The following is a 15,611-nucleotide window of genomic DNA, read 5'->3' as shown; positions in this document are numbered from 1 at the left end:
CAGAACAGGAAATATAAGAGCCTCAGGTTGGACTCCTGCGTGGAGAAGACCCCTTGGAGGAGGGCATGGCAACCCACTCCAGTATTCTTGCCTAGAGAATCCCATGGAGAGAGGAGTCTGGAGGGACACTCCATTGGGTAGCACAGTGCTGGACACAACTGAAGTGACTTAGCATGCATGCCGCTTAGCTATCAGTCTTTTATTGCCCCTCAACCCCCTCATTTCTAGCTCTAGTCTGTCTCAAAAGATTTCCTTATTTTAGCCTTCCATGTGAATGTGTGTGTGTTAGTCACTCAGCTGTGTCCGACTCTTTGCAGCCCCATGGACTATGTCCTGCCAGGCTCCTCTGTCCATGGAATTCTCCAGGCAAGAATACTGGAGTGGGGTGCCATTCCCTTCTCCAGGGCATCTTCCAGATCTCCTGCATTGCAGGCAGATTCTTTACCATCTGAGTCACAGGGAATTTTCATGTGAATGCAGTCATATAATATGTGGACTTTGGGGGATTTTTGGCTATGCGGCTCATGGGATCTCAGTTCCGCATCCAGGTATTGAGCCCGGGGCCACAGTGGTGAAAACACCAAGTCCTAACACTGCGCCACCAGGAAACTTCCTCTGTGGGCTTCTCTGATTGGTTTCTTTCACTTAGCGAAATGTTTACAAATTGTTGTCACATGTGTCTGTACTTCATTCATTTTTTTCTTTTTATTGCGATAAAATAAACATAGCATAAAAGTTACCATTTTAAATGTTTTTAGTGTACAGTTCAGGGGTATTAAACTACATTCCCTTACATAACCACTATCCAGCGACTGTACATTTTCCATCTTCTCAAATTGAAACTCTAGACCCATTAAATACTAACTCCCCATTCTACCCCTCTCTCCAGCCCCTGGCAACCACCATTCTGCTTTCTGTTTCAATTAATTTAACTAGTCTAGGTATTTCATTTAAGTGGAATCATACAATATTTGTCTTTTTGAGACTGGCCTATTTCACTTTTTCATAGATATTTATTGTTCTGTACAGGAGTATAAAAATAAAATTGATTTTTTAATAGCGATCTTGTGTCCTGTAACCTTGCTGAAATTGTTTATCAGTTATAATAATTTCTAGTGGATTTCTTATATACAAGATGATGTCATCTGTAAATAGAAATAGTTTTACTTTTTTCTTTTCCAATTTGGTTGCCTTTTTTTCTTTTAAAAATATCTTCTTGGCTTTATTCAACAATTCATGAATCAGGCAGCATCCAACCTAGCAGACAGAAACGCACTCCAAGGGGCTGCACAAAATGAGACTTTTGTTGACCAAATGAAGCTGATCAAGGAAGTTATACTATACCAAAAAGCAGGTTTGTTATTGCAAGGTCACTTTCCTTTAGAGGATAGTGGGGGTCTATTAGGCAAAATGATGTCAAAATCTTTGCTCTCTGTGTTCCAATGACAACTAGAAATATGGAGACAGAATTATGGAGGAGAAAGAAACAGTGGTTTTATTTCTTTGTCAGGCAAAGGGGGAGTAAAGCAGACTAGCGCCTCAAAAACTATGCCTCCCACCTTTTATTTCTTTTTCTTGCCTAAATCAGCCTGGGTAGAGCCTCCATTACTATGTTAACTAGAAGTGGTGAGATTAGATATCTTGTCTTCTTCCTGATCTTAGCAGGAAAGCATTCAGTCTTTCACCATTAAGTATGATGTTGGCTGTTTATTTTTCATAGATGTCCCTTATCAGGTTGAAGAAGTTTCTATTCCTAATTTGTTGAGTTTCTTTTTTATCACAAAAGGGTGTTGGGTCTTGTAAAATACATCTTTGTCTATTGAGATGATCATGTAAATTTTGTTTTTTATTCTATTGGTAGAATGTATTACATTAGTTGATTTTCAAATATTGAACCAATCTTGCATCCCAGTTCTTTCCTTTTGATTCCTGAATAGTATTACATTGAATGAATATATCACATTTTGTACATCTGTTCATCTGCTGAAAGAAATCTGGGCTGTTTCCAGTTTTGGCTATTATGAATCTCACTAATATAAATATTCCTGTAAAAGTGTTTGTGTCAACATTGGTTTTCATTTCTCTAGTCTGCATGCATGCTAAGTCACTTCATTTTGTCTGATTCTTCACAACTGTATGGATGGTAGCCTGCCAGGCTTCTCTGTTCATGGGATTCTCCAGGCAAGAATACTGGAGTGGGTTGCCGTGCCCTCCTCCAGGGCATCTTCCTGACCCAGGGATCAAACCCTAGTCTCTTACGTCTCCTGAACTGGCAGGCGGGTATTTTTGCCACTCATGCCACCTGGGAAACCCCTTCATTTCTCTAGGGTAGATACCTAATTGTGACACTGTTAAGTCTTATGGTAAATTTATGTATGTCTTTTAAAAAAAACTGATAAACTGTTTTCCAAAGTTGCTGTATCATTTTACATTCCCAGTGTCTAAGATTTCCTATTTCCTCACACCCTGGCCAACCTTTGTTATTTTCTCTCTCTGTTTATTTTAGCCGTACTAAGGGGTGTGAGATGGTATTTCATTTCAGTTTTAATTTGCATTTCCCTGATGGATAATAGGGGGCTTCCTTGGTGGCTGTAATGTTGAACAGGAGGGAGGACAAAGTATATCCATGGCTCTTATAGGGATTTCCATGGGAAAGGCAAGGAAGAGCAAGAAAAACAACTTAAGATTGGCTAGTTTGAATAATTTTGGTGTGTTGTAAGCTGTAGGGTTAGTCTCCAGTTAGCTGGAACTTAAACCTGACATGATTTAGGGTAGAGGAAATATTGGTTTGGTGTGTGAGAGTTAGATAAGAAGGTAGCTGGAGCTGTAAACCCTGGATTCGTTGGTACACATGTGAAGGGCGTGCTTGTAAGCAAGTTATTTGTTGTTGTTTAGTTGCCGAGTCATGTCTGACTCTTTTGGAGCCCCATGGACTGTGGCCTGCCAGGTTCCTCTGTCCGTGGGATTTCCCAGGCAAGAATACTGGAGTGGGTTGCCATTTCCTTCTCCAGGGGATCTTCCTGACCCAGGAATCAAACCTGGGTTTCCTGTGTTGAAGGTGAATACCACTGAGCCACCTGGGAAGCCCAGGGAAGTTATTATCTTGCTGGAGCAGTTTCTCCCAGCAAGATAGTCTTTTTTTTTAAGATGTAAAATCACCATAATATACTGAACAATTTAAATATTTACATTACAATGTGTTCATCTTTATATATAAATGTATATTTATCTTTTTATATGGGTCCTTGGCAGTGAATGCATGAAGTCCTAACCACTGGATCACTGGGAAATTCCCTGATACATTTTAAACATACATTTTTTTTTTTGGTCCAAACCTTGTAGTGTACTTTTAACTCATTCAGTATATTGGCAAAGTCCGTTCCCTTTGTCAAATGCTTCACCTTCCAATTAAAATAAGCAAGTTAATTGGGCTTCCCTGGTGGCCCAGTGGTTAAAAGTCCACCTGTCAATGCAGGGACACAGGCTGGGTCCCTGGTCCAGGAAGACTCCACATGCCAAAAGGGCGACTAAGCCTGTGCACCGCAGCTACTGGGCCCTCACTCTCCAGAGCCCAGGAGCTGCAATTAGTGAAGCCTGGGCACCTAGAGCCCACGGTCCGCACGAGAAGCCACCGCGTTGAGAAGTCCGCACACCACAGCTAGGGAGGAGCCCCAGCTCGCCGCAACTAGAGAAAGCCCAAGCGCAGCAATGGAGACCCAGCACAGCCAAAAATAGAATCAACAAAAATCAACGAATCTTAAAAAAAACTAAAATAAACAGATTAGTAATGGCCCTGTGATGACAACACCTCACTCCGAAGTTTAATGCTAAATAAATTGAGAATATATGCAATCTTGCCATGAATTTTCTCTCGAATGAAATAGGGTGACGTCATCTGCTGTGTTTCTTACCTACATTCTCTTTGTTCTGTTCTCACAGGACCTCCACTCTGGAGGGTCTTTGTAGTCAGGGAGCAGAAGAGGGGAGATGGCTGGGTAAAAATGACCATCCATGCTACCACACTCCACAATATATCTGAATTCAGAACACCTCATCATGGGCCAAAATACCCTGTTTGTAATCATGCTTGCCCACGACAGAAACACACACAATCATCCCTCTCATCTGCAGGGCGTTGGTTCCAGGATCTCCATGGATTCTAAATCCCAAGGATGCCCAAGTCCCTTGTATAAGATGGCACTGTGCACTCAGCCCTCTGTATCTGGGATTTGGCATATGTGGATACACAGTACCTACAGAAAGAGACAGCAAGTCCAGCAGAGAACCCTGAGTAAACAGGACTCTCTTGTTCTTGTTCCACAAAGTTTTACACACTAGGGAATTAAATCATGTTTTTCTGTTGAATTTTTTTCAGTTTTTTATTTTGAAATAATTATAGATTCACAGGAAGTGGCAAAGAATGTACAGAGAAATCCCCTGTATCCTTCATTCAGTTCTCCCAACCCCCACGGTCACATTTTACATAACTATAGTACAATGTCAAAACCAGGAAACAGATTGGGGCTATATGCATGTAAAGTTTCATATCATTTTATCGTGTAGATATGTGTAACCAGCTTTGCAACCAAGATACAAAACTACTTACTTACCAAAAAGATCTCTCTTCTGATACTCTTCATAGTCACTGCCCCTCATCCCGCCACCAATTTCTGTCCTTAATTTCTGGTAATTAACTTTCTACCTTTGTAACTTCGTCATTTTGAGAATGTTATACAAATGAAATCATATGACATTTTGAGAGTGTTTTCTCTTTCATTCAGCATAATGCCCTTGAGATCCACCCAAGCTGTTTTATGTATCACTTGTTCCTTTTTAATGCTGAGTAGTACTCCACGATATGGATGTACCGTAGTTTGTTTTACCATCACCTACCGGGGGACATCCTAAGGAGATCAGTCCTGGGTGTTCATTAGAAGGACTGATGTTGAAGCTGAAACTCCAATACATTGGCCACCTCATGCGAAGAGTTGACTCACTGGAAAAGACCCTGATGCTGGGAGGGATTGGGGGCAGAAGGAGAAGGGGACAACAGAGGATGAGATGGCTGGATGGCATCACCGACTCGATGGACATGAGTTTGAGTAAACTCCGGGAGTTGGTGATGGACAGGGAGGCCTGGCGTGCTGCGATTCATGGGGTCACAAAGAGTCGGACATGACTGAGTGACTGAACTGAACTGAACTGAACAGAGGGACTTCTGAGCTGTTTTCAGTTTTTGACTACTACAAATGAAACTGCTATGAACATTCATGCATCAGTTTTATGTGGGTGAAAATGACTATTTGGGAGGGATAAACATATAGAAGTGTGATTGCTGTATTATATGGTGTGTGTGCGTATATGCAGGTGTGTTCAGTCGCTAGTCATATCCTACTCTATGACCCCATGGACTGCAGCCCACCAGACTCCTCTACCCATGGAGTTTTCCAGGCAATACTACAGTGGGTTGCCATTTCCTACTCCAGGGGATCTTCCTGACCCAGGGATCAAACCCATGTCTCCTGCATCTGCAGCATTGGCAGGTAGATTCTTTGCCACTGCACTACCTGGGAAGCCTGTGTTATATAGTAAACATATGCTTTGTTTTTTTGAATAACTGCCAAACTATTTTCCAGAGTGACTATACCATTTTAGTTTCTTATTAACAATGTATGAGAGATTTGGGAATTCAGTTTCTCTGCATCATCACTAGCATTAGGAATTGTCATTAAAAAAATTAGCTGTTATAATAGGCCCAGTTTTTTTTTTTTTTTTTGGTCAGATTGTGTGGCTTGGAGGATCTTAGTTCCCTAAACAAGAAACCCCTTGCCCCCTACAGTGGAAGGGTGGAGTCCTAACCACTGAACCACCAGGGAGTTCCCTCTCCTCTCATGATGGTTTTAATTTGCATTTCCTTGCTGGCTAGTGATGTTGAACATTTTTTCAGATGTACTTTTGTCACCTGTATATCCTCTTCAGTGAAATATCTCTTCATGCTTTCTGCCCACTTTCTAGTGGGTTATTTGTTTTTTACTGTAAAGTTCAGTTCGGTTCAGTCAGTCATGTCCAACTCTTTGCCACCCTATGGACTACAGCACGCCAGGCCTCCCTGTCCATCAGCAACTCCCGGAGTTTACTCAAATTCATGTCCATTGAGTTGATGATGCCATCCAACCATCTCATCCTCTGTCATCCCCTTCTTGTCCTGCCTTCAATCTTTTCCAGCATCAGGGTCTTTTCAAATGAGTTGGCTAGTTAAATATTTTAGATAGTGGTATTTTTGTAAGATATGTGGTTTGCAAGTATTTCCTCCCAGCTTGTTTTCTCATTCTCTCAATGACTTTTCACAAAGCAAAAGTTTTTAAATTGATGAAGTCCAATTTATTGATCTTTTTTCTTTGTGGAGCACGTTTTTGGTATCAAGATTAACAACTCTTGTCCAGGCCCTAGGACCCAAAGATTTTCTCTTCTGCTTTCTTCTAGAAATTTATTAATTTCATGTTCTACATTTAAATCTGTGATACATTTTGAGTCAATTTTGGTTTAAGGTGTGAGATTTAGATTGAGATTCAATTTTTACTTTTTTTCCTATGTATATCCAGTTGCTCCAGCATAGTTTGTTGAAAAGACTGTCCTGGACTTCCCTGATGGTCCAGTGGTTAAGACTCTGTGATTCCACTACAGGGCGATGTGGGTTCAGTCCCTGGTCAGGGAACTAAAGTCCCGCATGCTGCTTGTCAAGGCCAAAATATACATATATGTATGAATGTATGTGTGTGTGTGTGCGTGCTTGTTCTCAGTCAAGTCTGATTCTTTGCAACCCCATGAACTATAACCCGCCAGGCCCCAATGTCCATGCGATTCTCCAGGCAAGAATACTGGAGCGGATTGCCATTTTCTTCTCCTATATACGAATATATAGTAAAAGAAAGCCTTTAGAAAAAGACTGTCCTGTTGATACCACACATTCTTGATAACTGTGGCTACATAATAAGTCTTGAAGTAAAATAGAGTGATTCCTTCCACTTATTCTTCTTTTTCAAAATTATTTTAACTATTCTAATTCCTTCGCCTTTCTATATGAGCTTTAGAATACTCTTGTATACATTAAAAAATATTTGCTTTTTGGTGAGAATTATGTTAAACTCATATACCAGTTTGGGAAGAATTGACATCTTTATTATGTTAAGTTTTCCAATCCATGAAAACAGTACATCTCTGCATTCATTTATATCTTCTTTGATCTCTTTCACCAGGGTTTTAGAGTATTTAGTATACAAGTCCTGTACATGTTATGTTATATTTACACCTATTTAATTTTTTTGAGTGACTGCAAATTGTGTTGTATTTAAAATTCTGTTTCTGGAAGTAACCTAGATGCCCATCAGCAGACGAATGGATAAGGAAGCTGTGGTACATATACACCATGGAATATTACTCAGCCATTAAAAAAAATTCATTTGAATCAGTTCTAATGAGATGGATGAAACTGGAGCCCATAATACACAGTGAAGTAAGCCAGAAAGATAAAGACCAATACAGTATACTAATGCATATATATGGAATTTTAAAAGATGGTAACGATAACCCTATATGCAAAACAGAAAAAGAGACACAGATGTACAGAACAGACTTTTAGACTCTGTGGGAGAAGGCGAGGGTGGGATGTTCTGAGAGAACAGCGTTGAAACAAGTATACTATCAAGGGTGAAACAGATCACCAGCCCAGGTTGGATGCATGAGACAAATGCTCAGGGCTGGTGCACTGGGAAGACCCAGAGGGATGGGGTGGGGAGGGAGGTGGGAGGGGGGATTGGGATGGGGAACACATGTAAATCCATGACTGATTCATGTCAATGTATGGCAAAAACCACTACAATATGGTAAAGTAATTAGCCTCCAACTAATAAAAATAAATGGAAAAAAAAGAGTTGATAAAACTAAATAAAATAAAATTTTGTTTCTATATGTTCATTGCTAGATTATAGAAGTGCAACAGAATTTTGTGCACTGAATATTTTAAATATATTTTTAAGTATACTTAAAGTATACTTAAGTATAATATTTAAGTATAATATAATTAAGTATAGTATTTAAGTATAATATTTAAGTGTATATATATATAATAATATTTTAAGACTTATATCTTAAAACTCCACTGAATTCACTTATTAGCTCTAGGGGTTTTTGTAGATTCCCTGAGATCTTCTATGTAGATATTGTGTCATCTGCAAAAAGAAAGCATTTTATTTCTTCCTTTCCTGTCTGTATATCTTTTATTTCCTTTTCTTGCCTTATTGAACTATATAGATCTTCCGGTATTAGTACTGTGTTGAACAGACTATATATATTTTAACTTAAGAAATCTATACATTTTACATTTTTGTTTTAAGCACTTTACAAATATTAACTCATTTAACACTCATAACAATCCTGAGTCAGGTTCTATTGTGTTATCATTCTTATTTTACACATGTGGAAACTGAGGCTCTAAGGGGTTGAGTAATCTGCCCTACAGTTATCTGTGACAAGTCACTCAGTTATCTCCGTCTCTTTGAGACCCCATGGACTGTAGCCCGCCAGGCTCCTCTGTCCATGGGATTCTCCAGCCAAGAATACTCAAGTGAATTGCCATTTCCTTCTCCAACAGATATCTACAGCTGTGTAAAAATTAGTCCTTGTGGTTGAGTGGTTAAACTAAATGCCAGTTCCCTCCCTAGCTGCGCCAAAACAACAACTACAACAACTCCCTCCCCACAAAAAATCCAAAAAGAGGGGAAAAATTACCTTCAAATGTCGTGACTTAAAACAACAAGAAATATTTACTATCTTTCAGAGTTTCTGTGAGTCAGGAATTCAAGAATGGCGTGACTGGGCGATTCTGGCTAGGAAGTCATTTATTCAATTTCAGGCAGATATTATCTGGGTTCTTGTAGCTAAATGCTCTACTGGAATGAGAGAATCTGTTTGCAGGATGGTTCTGTTTGCAGGGCAGTTCACTCACATCGCGGGTGAGTGGGTGCTGCCTGTTAGCCAGCGGTCTCAGTTTCTCTCCACAGGGACCTCTCCTAGGGCTGCTTAAGTGTCCTTATGATCGCCTTGTTGACTTTTCCGAGAGTAAACCATTCAAAAGAGCAAGGTAGAAGATGCAATGCCCTTTTATGACCTAGCCTCCGTAGTCATACATTAATCACATGGACCAGACTTGATTCAGTGAGGGGTAGGGATATCAGGAATCAAGCTGTCTTGGAGACTGGCTACCACAGTTGATAAATAGCAGATCTGAGATTGAACTCAAGGAAATCTGACTCCAGAGTTGGAAGTCATAATCACTGTGTCACACTGCCTAACTATGGGGAGATTTGGGTCAGATTTGAGAAGTATGAGTTCTGTAAAATGGGAGAAGGGCAACTGAGGAAGGGCAGAAAGAAAGACAGTGAAGTCGCTCAGTTGTGTCTGACTCTTTGCGACCCCATGGACTGTAGCCTACCAGGATCCTCCGTCCATGGGATTTTCCAGGCAAAAATATTGGAGTGGGTTGCCATTTCCTTCTCCAAGAGACCTTCCTGACCCAGGGATTGAACCCAGGTCTCCCACATTATAGACAGATGCTTTACCATCTGAGCCACCAGGGAAGCCCATCAGCAGGTTGGTATAAACTCCCGATAGGGTTTCTGCCATAAGCCATATGAGGTCACCATGGACCTGCAAAGCAGGGCTCCTCACTTGCTTCTTGCAGGGCGTGTCATTCATTCACACAAGTACACTGTAGAGTTAGTAAAGTACATCAGAAAACATGTTCGCTGGGAGAACAAAGAACTAAAGCTCCAAGCATCCTTGCCTTATTCTGAAGAATCCCGGACGAGCCCCCAAAATGAAAGATTGCTGCTGAACCACAAAAGATGCTGGGATTCTTGACCTCTGTAGGAGAAGAATTCAATCTGGGGCCAGTGATGAGGTTTGATCGTTCAGAGCTTTTGTGTAATAAAGTTTTATTAAAGTATCGAAGAGATAGAGAAAGCTTCTGACACAGACATCAGAAGGGGGCAGAAAGAAGGGCAGGTGACATCTTATTGTTGTTCAGTCGCTAAGTTGTGTCTGACTGTTTGCAACCCCACAGACTGCAGCACGCCAGGCTTCCCCGTCCTTCACTATCTCCCAGAGTTTGCTCAAACTCAAGCCCATTGAGTCAGTGATACCATTCAATCGTCTCATCCTCTGTTGCCCCCTTCTCCTTCTGCCCTCAGTCTTTCTCAGCATCAAGGTTAAGAAAACAGATCAATTTTAGGAAGAGAACATTTGGAAATTGACAATCTGGAAACTGAGTCTCTTAAAATTATCCATACCGTGAACCTCTTGAGAGGTTGCCTTATTCCCCAGACTGCAATCGTGAATGACATTCCTGTGACTTCAACCTCCTACACTTTCTCCCCTTCTCATTCTCTCCTGCTTCCTAATCTACAGAGAAAATGAAGGCAACCACCAACCACCAACCATTTACCCACCAAGCATCTATACCCATACACTCTGCTTGCTCTCCTCCTCTGCTCCCAAGGCCAACTCCTTGACCCGTGCCATTGTTGCTTAGTTGCTAAGTCATGTCCAACTCTTTTGTGACCCCATGAACTGTAGCCCGCCAGGCTCCTCTGTGCATGGGATTTCCCAGGAAAAAATATTGGAGTAGGTTGCTATTTCCTTCTCCAGAGGATCTTCCCAACCCAGGGATTGAACCCTTGACTTGGGTACTAGATCTCATTTTGGAAATTCTCTGGTGGTCCTGTGGTTGGGACTCCTTGCTTTCACTGCTGAGAGCCCAAGTTGAGTCCCAGGTTGGGGAACTAAGATCCCACAGAAAAATGGTGTGGTCCAAAAAAAAAAAAGAAAGAAAGATCTCTTCCTTTCAACTACTCAAGGACATTGGGTCTGTCAGTCATTCACCACTCTATCTTCAGTTTGTCCCATTCCCATCAGCAAATATGTAAGGCTAAAGTATTATTCACCTTTAATTGTTGTTATGGTTCATGATGTGGTTGGAGAGACTTAATTTAAAGGCTCAACAAGGTTTATAAATATACATAAACAACATATGAAGATTTTAAGTACAGCAAATGATAATGTGCAAAATTGCACATGTTCTTTAATAATGCAATAGAAAGTTAAAAAATATAGAGAAAACTGTGGTTTTAGGTGGTGTAGAAAAAGAGAGAACTGAGGACAGCTTTCTAAAAAGCTATATTTGTCAGAGTTCTCTGTTGCAAGCAATGGAAATAGACTCTGATTTTAAGTTAAGCTAAAATAGCTCATAGAATCACTGGGAAAGCTGGAAAACCAGGCTCAGAGCCTAAACAGCTATCACCACAGCCAAAACCACTCCATAAATGGTGTCTGGTGAGGACACAACTGTCCACTAGATGTCACACCTCGCACTGCTGACTCCATCAGGCAGGGACCCGAGCTTGGCACTGTTGCCAAAGCTGCCGTAGAAATGGGAAGTCGCTGCTGCCAGGAACGCTGTTCCACGGACTTTGCTGCTTTTCACCAATAACTCCAGAGTCAAAGTCTAAAATAGCTGTGTCTGTTTGACCCAGCCTAGGTCAAGGCCAGCACTCAGCTTCCAGAGGGGGCTGGGAGAGCAAGTATCTGGCATTTTCAGCTTCTGTAGTGAAAAGTAGGGTCTGCTTCATAGAAGATTCATTAGATTGGGCATTCTCAGATGCTGAGCAGCCTTCACCCACCCACCCACCCCAATAGAAATGTCCACTTACTGTTGACTGAAGCTAGAGGGCAGAAAAAGGAAGGGGATGGTTAGTTAAGAGATGAAGAAGTGGTCCAGGGCAGCAGGAATGACACTTGAAGAAGACTGGGATGAGCATTTGAGGAAGGAAAGACTAGAAGCCAAGAGTTTTGGAAAATTCTAGGGAGAGTAATAGTGTATAGTATTCGGGTAGAGAGAGACGTCTTAAGACCAAGGGCATTTTCAGTCAAGTGTAGAGGTAGAAGCCAATTATAGGGAATTATGGAGAAAATGAGTATAAAGACAGGAAGAAATCTGGTATTGAAAATGCTTGTCTCTTTTAATGATCACAAAACCACAATCCAATCTGTGTAGATGATCATCTTTTAGTGGTTTTGTTCATTTGGGGGGCAATTATATTTTTCTTTTGTGAACTGCCCATTCACATATTTTGCTTATTTTTCTACTGAGGTCTTTATTTTTCTCCCAACAAATTGTAGGTGTTTTTTTATAGATTAAAGAGCTAGAATGAGGGTATAAATTTTGAGGAAAGGAACTTTTTTTCCTGCTCAGCAGTAAGAGTTTAAACAGGCAGTTTTCCTTACAATCTCCTGTGGAAAAGGGCAGATTTACTTTATTTTTCAAAATAACATCTTTATCAAAATATAATTCACATACCATAAAATTCACCTAGTTTAAAGTTTACAATTCAATGGTTTTAGTACATCTACAGAGTTGTGCAAACATCACCACTAAGTCCGGAGACTTTCATCCTCCTAAAAAGAAGCCATAAATCTAACAGTAGTTACTCTGCATTTCTCCTTCTCCCCAGTCTGTGGTGATCAGTAATCCTGATGTTGCTATTGATCAGCCTACTCTGGACATTTAAAGTAAATGGAATCATATAATATGTGTCCTTTTGTGTCTGGGTTATTTCATAAAATAATATTTTTTAAAGTTTATCCATGCTGTGGCATATATCAAAACTTCATTCCTTTTTATTGCCAAATAACATTCCATTGTATGTGTATACTGCATTTTGTTTAATCATTCATGAGTTAATGAAGATAATGATAGTAACAGATTATTGTTCATGGACTAGACTAGGAAACCACAAGTCTATAGTGATGTAAATGAATTGAATGTACAATGAGGAATAGGATATTTATAATTTCAAATAGCTCTCCACAAAATACTTATTAATTACTAAAAAAAAAAAAAAAACTTCACAGTGGAGATTCCTAGTAGACACTACGTTAATCAAGCAACAGAAACAGACATTAACAGTACTGGGAGGGAATGTTTGAAATCTTGCACCACCTGAGAGGATGCAGTGAGAGAAATGCATCATCTCTTTTATACCATTCCAACCAAAGATGCATAATCTGAACCCAATCACGAGGAAACTTCAGCAAACCCAAATTGATGGATATGAAATAACAGACTTGTAACCTTTTAAAATGTCAAGGTTAGGAATCTCAAGCAAAGAGTGAAGAACTGTTCTTGATGAATAAAACTAAAGAGATAGGACAACAAAATATGATGTATAATTGAGATCTGGATCTTTGGGGGATAACTAGAGACTCTGGAAAGGAGCCTGAGAATTAAATGGTATTTATGTGTCGATGCTAATTTGTTTTGTATTGGCGTTATGTAAGAGAATGTCCTTCTTTTGGAAAACATCTGCTAAAGAATTCAGGAGCAGTGGGTAATAGCAATTTACTCTCAAATTACTCAAAAACAGGAAAAGCTCTACAATTTGTACAATTTTCACTTTTTTCCAAAATAAAAATATGTAAGAAATACAAAATAAGAAAAGAAACAACAACAACAAGAAAAGCAGCATGTGCCTTAATCACTTCTGGATCAAGAGGAAATAAAAATTGAAATGAGGATTAATTAGGAAGCATGGCTAGTCTCAGGGAATTGTTGTTGTTTAGTCACTAAGTCGTGTCCAACTCTCTTGTGACCCCATGGACTGTAGCCCACAAGTCTCCTCTGTCCGTGGGATTTCCCAAGCAAGAATACTGGAGTGGGCTGCCATTTCCTTCTCCAGGGGATTTTCCTTACCCAGGGATAGAACCTGTGTCTCCTGCATCGGCAGGCAGATTCCTTTACCGCTGAGCCACGAGGGAAGCCTCAGGGAATACCTATCTGTTATTAGGCTAAATAGCTAGTCTATTATTGGGATAGATACCAAGTGTGCTAAAAATAAGCTAGATTAACTCAGGTTTACAGTCTTAAATCAAGATTTATTTAAGTCACAGAAGAACACTTTAAATTGGAATTTCTATAGGAAAACTCTGTTATTGCAAGGGTGAAATCCCTTAGGCCTATTTACCCCTGTGCATACAATTAGTTTAATGTTGCTCTTCTTAATACATCATGGTTTCTGAGGTGTTACAGAAAAGATAGTTAGGTCTAGAGAATGTGTTTGTGTGTGTTCGTGTGTGTGTGTATGTGTGTAAATCAAGTTACTTTAGGAAAGAGCTAAAATTATGAGTCATTAATTTGTCTTGTTTTGAAATGCAATTATGTCTAGACTATAACTAAGAATTAAGGTCCTTGATTCTTTCTAATTTAATAATTATTTTATTTGTAAAATTTAAAAAAATGAAGTGATAATCTAGAAAACAATGAAAAAAATATATAAAATCCTATAGGACACAGCAGAAGGAAATGCATAGCCTTAAATATTTCACTATGAAAGATTTTTTTAAAAAATTCATTGCCACTTTATGAAACTAGAAGAAGAATGACAAAATAGACCCAAAGTGGAGAGAAACAATAAAGACAACAACAAAAAATAATGAATTAGAAAACAAAAAGAATAGTAGAAAGGAAAAAAAATAAGTTCAAGTGTTAATTATTTGAAGAGACCAGTAAAATACATGAATATCTCATGAATCTGGTTAGGAAAAAAAAAGAGAGCAAAAATATCATGGTTAGGAATAAGAAAAGAGATACATTCACAAACACAAAAGAGGTTGAAAGTTATGTGCAACTATATGGCAACAAATGTGAACAACTAGAGGAAATGGATATTTCAAAGAAAAAAAGTTACTAAAACTGACCTATGAAGAAACAGAAAAGGAAAAGAGGAGTTATCACAATAGAGATCAGGAAGATTATTACAGATTTACCCTTAAAGACAGCACCAGAACCACATGGGTTCACAGCTGCATTTTATCTACCTTTTAGCAAAGAGATGATTCCAATGATGTTTAATTATGCTAGAATATAGGGGGGAAAGTTTCACTCTTTTTATAAGCAGATCTTGTAACTACTGATTTAATTTCTTGAATGGTTATAGGTTTATTCAGTTGTCTGTGTCTCCTTGATATAATTGGGTAAATTGCATTTTTAATGGGAACTAATCATTTGTGTAAATTATCAAATTAATTGGCACAAAGTTCTTCATATTGCATCATAGCTTTTTAAACTGATCCAGTACGGACAATATGGTTGTGTAGGTGGTTTTCTGCATGAGCTTATCTGGACAAGAAGTGAGTGGGAGCAGGCTGCATCCAGCTTTCCAAGTGGCAAGCCCTAGGTTAGGGTTGCAGCCGCCCACAGGCTAAGTGAAAGTCGCTAAGTCGTGTCTGATTCTTTGGGACCCCATGAACTATACAGTCCATGGAGTTCTCCAGGCCAGAATACTGGCGTGGGTAACCCTTCCCTTCTCCAGGGGATCTTCCCAACGCAGATCCCTGCATTGCAGGCGAGCAATCAGGGAAGCCCCACAGGTGAAACTTTTCCCTAATTCTCACAAAGGCACTGTGAGGGTTAGTGATAGCCAGGCTATAACTTATCCATCTTCCCTGGTGACTCAGACAATAAAGAACCTGGCTGCAATGCAGGAAACTGGGGTTCAATC

The sequence above is a fragment of the Muntiacus reevesi genome, chromosome 20 (assembly GCF_963930625.1).
Source record: "Muntiacus reevesi chromosome 20, mMunRee1.1, whole genome shotgun sequence".
Lineage (NCBI taxonomy): Eukaryota > Metazoa > Chordata > Mammalia > Artiodactyla > Cervidae > Muntiacus > Muntiacus reevesi.
The sequence above is the reverse complement of the archived record's forward strand: the minus strand, read 5'-3'. Positions refer to the sequence as shown.